This window comes from Aythya ferina (assembly GCF_964211825.1).
Source record: "Aythya ferina genome assembly, chromosome: Z".
Classification (NCBI taxonomy): Eukaryota; Metazoa; Chordata; class Aves; order Anseriformes; family Anatidae; genus Aythya; species Aythya ferina.
In genome coordinates this window covers 76,523,452-76,530,986 of record NC_140299.1, presented here as the reverse complement: position 1 = coordinate 76,530,986, position 7,535 = coordinate 76,523,452, and positions in this window count along the sequence as shown.

Here is a 7,535-nt window from a genome sequence, read left to right as displayed (position 1 = left end):
CTACTCTGCTCTCATGAGACCAGACCTGGAATGCTATGTGCTGCTCTGGGCTCCCAGCACAGTAAAGTCGTAGGTCTGTTGGAGTGAGTTCAGTGGAAGGCCACTACGGTGATCATAAAATCATAGAATAATAGAATAATTAAGGTTGGAAAAGACGTCCAAGATCATCTGGTCCAAACATCCACCTAGCATAAATATTACACATTAAGTCATTCTAGTAGAATAATGTTAAGATTCACATGCAATAAATGGGCAGTCACAGATATCAGTGAAAAAAAACTTTAAGGCTCACTTTGTACACTGAGATCTGCAGTGGTGTTTCAGCAACCCAATTTAGCTGAAAGTAGTTTGTGTCAAATAGAACACATTTTTTTTTTTTTTTTTTTAATCCCCACTCTGCAGGTTATATTCTTTTGTATCCTTTCTGTCTTTGTATTTGTACAGATTCTGAAATGTGTCATGTGTTAAGAACTTCTCATTCCTCTTCCTTTGCAGATGGGAACACAAGCAGTGTTCCAGCAGGACCAGGCAGGAAACACAACAAGAGTTTGCTTTGTCAAAACCTTTTCATGATCCTTCCCTGGAGCAGTGGTCATAAGGGAATAAAAGCAGCTGGAGAAGCAACAGTTTTTAATGTGTCACCTGCTGGTGTAGTAACTTCCAAGCAGACGCAGCACTGCGCTGCAGCTCATGTAAGATCAGACCAAAGCTGTTTGGCCCCTGGGGTTTTTCTGAGGCTAGAGAAACTAGAGAAGGTTTAGCAGCAGTAGCACAGGTGAGTGGTGTAGTCGTCTCCTACAAGGTCAGAATTGGACACGTGTATCCATAGGAGCAGCACAGGGGACATTGCTCCTGCCTTGTATCTCTGCCCCCAGGAGATGATTCAGTAGAATGCAGGCTGCTAATTTACCAGGACCATTGGTGTCACACAGCTGTGTTACAGAGTATGTGGTACTTCTTATCATACTGCCCCTGGGTGTGTATGATCATGGCAGCAAGACAAAATTGTAAAAGCTTCTCTTCGTTTTTTCATTCAGTGCCTTTTAACCACATTTCCCTTTTCACACTGTGTGTTGTGATCCTACAGCCTCTAAAGGCGTATTGCTGAGCTAGTTCAAAGATACTGCTTGTAAGTGTGAACTGACAAAGTGATTCCTTTCAACTAATTTCATCAACCATCTTATCATTCAAAATATGACTTCTTCCAGCAGGTTGTTATTTCATTTTAGCATTTGTGGATTCACATCCAGTAATTGCAGTAAGATAAAGTGATGCCCTCACCACTCACATTGTGAACTATTACAGTGTTAATGATGAGTAAATAAAGTTATGACCTTAGTAAACTAATAGATGAGGCAAAATACTCTTACCCAGTCAATTAAGTGACTCCAAGAAGTGTTAATTGTTATTTTATGCAATTGTACATTTAAAGGGGCAGAGAAATGGAATAGGGTGATGATTTATTTACTAGACTGAAAATAAGTAATCATGAGGAACAAAAGTCAGTAAATACTGAACCATGTCATATCAGCAGACAGAGTAAATTAGACTCCAATCTAATGTGATCTAATGTAAGTCAGTGCAGTCCTGAAGTAAGAAGTGGTGGCACATGGGAACATACATCATTCAAGTACTACAAATGAAGACTTTCTGGCTTCTTGCCATTCTTGCAAGATACTTAAAACTCTAAAACAAACAAACAAACAAACAAACAAACAAAAACACCACCAACAACAAAAACCTTTGTCAACTTTGTGTTCAGTTTTGGGCCCCTCGCTACAAGAAGGACATGGAGGTGCTCGAGAAAGTCCAGAGAAGGGCAACGAAGCTGGTGAGGGGTCTGGAGAACAAGTCCTGTGAGGAGTGGCTGAGGGAGCTGGGATTGTTCAGCCTGGAGAAAAGGAGGCTCAGGGGTGACCTTATTGCTCTCTACAGGTGCCTTAAAGGAGGCTGTAGCGAGTTGGGGGTTGGTCTGTTCTCCCATGTGCCTGGTGACAGGATGAGGGGGAATGGGCTTAAGTTGAGCCAGGGGAGTTTTAGGTTAGATGTTAGGAAGAACTTCTTTACTGAAAGGGTTGTTAGACATTGGAACAGGCTGCCCAGGGAAGTGGTGGAGTCACCATCCCTGGAAGTCTTTAAAAGACGTTTAGATGCAGAGCTTAGGGATATGGTTTAGTGGGGACTGTTAGTGTTATGTCAGAGGTTGGACTCAATGATCTTGAGGTCTCTTCCAACCTAGAAATTCTGTGATTCTGTGATTCTGTAACAGGCACAAATTCTTCTTACCAGTGCCTTGCTAGTAATAAAAACCAGGAAATTTTACTTATACATGGAAATTAAAGTCTTATTTCAGCAGTACATTCAAGATTCTCTGAAGGCTTAATAGCAACCAAGCACACAAAAACTCTAAATGCTTTGCTGGATTGTCAGAAAGTTTATTTCAAATACCCGTTTACATTTACCATTAACTTGGGTAAATTGTATTACCTTCAGGTTCATCAGCCTTCAAAGAAACAGAAATTCCAGATAAAAAGACATTGAAAGTTCCTGGCTGTTTTTTTCAATAACAGTTTCTCTTTTCTGGTGCTCTGCTGGCACAACTCCACTAATTTCAGGGATGTTATATCAGCCCAAAATCAGGAGCATATCTGGAGAAATGAGAGGTTTTTTTTGGTGATTGTTTTCTTACCTGAATCACAAAAAGTATTTATGTGTTCCTTAGAATTTTGTATCTCTTATTCCTCATGTGAATTTTCTACCAGTACTTTCATTTCTGCTTATTTCTTAGTGGATTTTTTTGATAGAATTTTCATTTTAATCAGATATATTGATGTTTTGCCCTAAATTTGAATAAAACTGTATGCATGTGTGTGTTTATAAACACATGCATATATGTTTATGCATATAATATGCATATATATTAAAAATATTATATGTTCTTTTTTATTGTCAGTGCTTTCTTCCCCCCCCCCCCCCTTTTTTTTTTTTTTTTTTTTTTTGGGGGGGGGGGAAGGTTTAAATCAATTTTCTATTGATTATTGTATTTTTTGAAGCTTGTAATGGCAAATAAGTTGCAAAATATTACAATATAATGCAAACCTGGGAAACCTATTTCTCATTCCAAGTGTTTTATAAGATTTCAGAATAGCAGACAACAAAAACAACAAAAAAATTGCAAATTGCAGCCTATGTTGCAGAAAAAATGAAACAGAGCACAAGACAGAGGTTTTATTTCAAGGATCAGTGAAATGTTGAGTACCTAGAGGTACGTATTTTTCCTAAACGTACTTTCCATGACAACCAGTCTGTCCTCACAATGAGCTGGATTTCACAAAGTTCCTGTTTTCAAAATTAATCCACTATCTGTTTGTTGATCACTAGCTTTCTTTCTTCCTCTGGGTTTTGAGACTGAAAAGAATCTGCAACTTTAAAATAAATTCTGCAAATTACTATTCTGCAGAAATAGTAAGTATTAAGTACTTAAGTATACCTCAGAGAGTTGATAATACATGGGATGAGACATACTGAATTATTAGAATACGTTTGATTTGATGAATTTACCATGGCCAGCAGAAAAACGATTTGAATTCACCAACTGATTATAAGCAATAAAAAAATGGGAGAAAAAAATATTAAACAAGTATTTAATGTCTTCCTTCTTTTGCACATTAATTGGAGACCAGTATAGATCGCATTACTCAGTAGGAGCTCTGAAGTATTTTTCATTTCCTGAAGGCAGAAGGCTACAGGTGGTGCATGCATTTTCACATATCTTTGGACAGAAATGTGGCAGCAGTCATCACCAACAATCATTTAGTATTAAGCAGATCAGGAAAAAAAGTAGATCAACATGTGGATTTTTAGGGTTATCTTAGGGTTATCTTAGGAAATTTTTTAAAAATATTATGCTAAGGCAAAAATGTCATGCATTTTAAGTTGAAAGAAAGTATGCATCCCCCCAAAGAAGAAGAAAAAAAAAAAAAAAAAAAAAGTAAAAAAAAAAAAGTGCTTTGTGAAAGTGAAAAAAAGTGCTTAAAGAGCACACCACACACACACAAAGGAATTTTGTTGGGCCCTCCAAGGGGGTAACATTATGCTAAACATTGTATATTGTAATAACATTGTGCTGTAATGTTGTTACAGCAACTGGTTCAACAGACCAGTGCTTGAGGGTCACTCTGAGGTTCTCTTAATATTGTCCTGTCATTATGAATAAGAATTTGGATTTGGAATTTTGAGTCCTAGGTGGATTCTTAGCTGCCATGGAATTAGCTCTGCCTGCAGGGTTCAGTGGTAACACACCATTACAGCTGCTGAGGATCTGGTTCATAGGGTGTGATAAAAAAAGGTTAGTGTCAGCTTGACCTCAAACTGCCATCTAAAACCCTAAAACCTGGACTCTATTTCCAGCCATTTAATATTATTTGCACAACATGACTGACAAGAGCAATTGAGATGAAAGGAAGAGGAGTGAAAGATTGGAACTGGACATCATGCTGGGAATGGTAATTTATGAAAATGTATGAAAAAAAAAAGAACCCCTCATTCTACTTAGTTACTACATCCCCCTTAGTTCTACTTTCTTCTTCTTCTTCTTCCTTTTTTTTTTTTTTTTTTTTTTTTTTTTTTTCACTGCAGATTTTAAGTAAAGTTCATGCCTACCATGTCTTGCCTACCATGTCTTGAGTATGTGATTTGGAATTACCAGTGATGGTAGACAGATACGACACAAAAAATAAGTGCACTATCTCTCTCAGATGATATTTACTCTAGAGGTAATTCAGATGAGCAAAAAGACAACATTTGAGTCTTTCCACTAAATTCATAGGACTGAGCAAAAAGGATCAATGACATGAGGGACCATGCTCAGCTACTCCAGGCCTGAGGCATGACCATGTCTGGAAACTAGTCCTAGTGGAGTCTGTCAGGACATGAAGTAGAAGTAGGCAAGGTACTCAACATAAGCAAAAGGAAATTATAATTTTTCTCATGCAATGTGTAGTTCTATAGGTTGGATGCTTTTACATGTTAAAAACATATCCATACAAGTTTGTGGCAGAAAATTCCATGGAAGGCTGTGGAATTATGCAAACCACAATTCAGAGGATGCTACGAGCTTCTTATGCACATTGTGCTGACACTTTTTTTCTCCTCTCTCACTCTGTCCTTAGGCATTCAGTGTAGGCATATCCATAGAGAAGATACTTGGCAAGATGGTGCTTAGGTCTGTCATAGTTCTGATATTTCTGTAGCAGTGAAGCAAGCCCTAACACTTTTATTGCATTGATACAGGTATTGATGTGCCTTGCTGCCTCCCAGTTTCTAGTTCTCATTTGGGACATACATGTCTAAACTAGAGGCCTTGAGGCCATTCTAGTTTACACAAGATGACTTTTTATAGCCCATCAATAATTGCAGGTACCACCTGAAAAAAAAAAAAAAAAAAAAAAAAAGCTTTAAAATATTTGTTTCTTGTATAAAAACAGTTGTCAAACTAAACATTTTGTAGGAGAAACAGAAAATAGTTAAGTTATAAAGCAGAGTTTGAGAGTTTATTACAATCACTACTATCTCAATGTAATTCTTGCAATTAAGACTGCATTAGACTTTGTGTTTGAATCTTTTCAAGGCTACCTAAATATCTGGAGGGAGAATGAGGAAATAGGGATTACAAGTTTGCAATTAATACCTATTTCTCTAAACCTCAGAGCACCACATGAGAAGTGAGAAATACATTATTATTATTATTATTATTATTATTATTATTATTAAAATTATTATTATATAATATAATGATAAATATACTAAATAATAATAATAATATAAAATAATAAAATACAATAATAATATTATTATTATATAGTATATTTATTATTATATTATATTATATAAAATTATATTATATAAATTACATTATATTATATATAGCAATAACAATAACAATAACAATAATAATAAAATGATATAATATAATAATAATAATAATTCTGCTAAGATGTCAGTCTGAAACTTTGGCTACCCTAATACAGTAGGCTTGCATTTTAATTTGTAATGACAAAGAAACCTCTTTGTCATTCAGTATAATAGTTCAGTACTTTTAGGTTAATCATAATTAATTAATCATAATTCAGTACTTTTAGGTTAAACTTAAATAGTTATAGGTACTTGAGCACAATAATACTCCTCAGAGGTGTGAAAGAATACATGCATAAGGAATAAAAAGCCTATGAAAAACTATTTTAACTTATGTGCTATAATGTAAATCCAATTTACTGATAACATTTATAGTATGTTGGCACATATGGAGAAGTATTTAGCTTTACAGAACTGAAGATGCTGATAAAAAATCTTTCTTGAGAATATACTAAACTATTTAGTACAGAGCTGTAGTGATGTCACTTACCGAAATACCTGTGGAACAGATTTTAAGTAAACAAATGCAAAGATATTTTTTAGGAATCCTCTGAATAAAAATCAGACAAAATATTTACAAATATTTAATACAAATCTCAGATTTCAATTATATCATATTTTAATTTGATACTGAATATAACCTGTATAAAGTCAGATGTACAACTATCTATCCAAATATGTGTTTAAGATATTTATATAAAGTAGAGGAAAATTAAAAAAAGATATACAATCGTATTTGTTTCAATGTTTTAGGAAAAAAAAAAAAAAAAAGTTTGGACTACTCCTAGTCAGATTAATGTGGTTTTAAACAAAGTTACCTGTTAAATTGTGTCTTTTGAAGTACATGCTATGCCTTACATGGCATTAAATCATGTAAAAATGAAGATGTTATTTTGCAATTACATTTTACTATGCACTCAAATTAATGTCATCCTGTACACTGCTTCTAAAAATATCATTGGTTATCTATCTGTGTATACAAACACCAGAAAAAGCACTTGAAAATAGAGTCATGAGAGGCCTGCTGAATTTTGTATTTTTTTCTTTGTAAACTGTACTTTTTTTTTTTTTTTTTTTTTTTTTTTTTAAGAATCATATAATCATAGAACAATTGAACAATTTGATTTGGAAGTGACTTTAAAGATCATCTAGTTCCAACCCGCCTGCAACGGGCAGGGATACTAGACCCGGTTGCCCAAAGCTCCATCCAACCTGGCCTTGAACACTTCCAGGGGTGGGACATCCCTGGAAGCCCTGGAAGTATTAGTATAGGAGGGAACATCTTAGTTGAATTAGAATACCAACTTTTATCGTCTTTTGCTTAAACTAAAGTATTTTGTTGTTCCATATCAGCTAGAAAAGCATGGGATATCTCTTATATAGCTCCTTAAACTTGCCCTTTGGTTTGAGAGTACTATTTTTATCCTGTGTGTTTGGTTACAGCTAAACTACCTTTAAGCTGGAAATACATATATATGCAAAGTTTCTTATATGCATATATTACTTGTTTAGATAATAAATCTCTCTCTTTTCTTAACTCATAATGACATAGTTAACAGATTTGCTTATAAGTAATTCAGCTATGTAGTGGCAGTTTTTTCCTTAATTCCATCTCCCTTTGA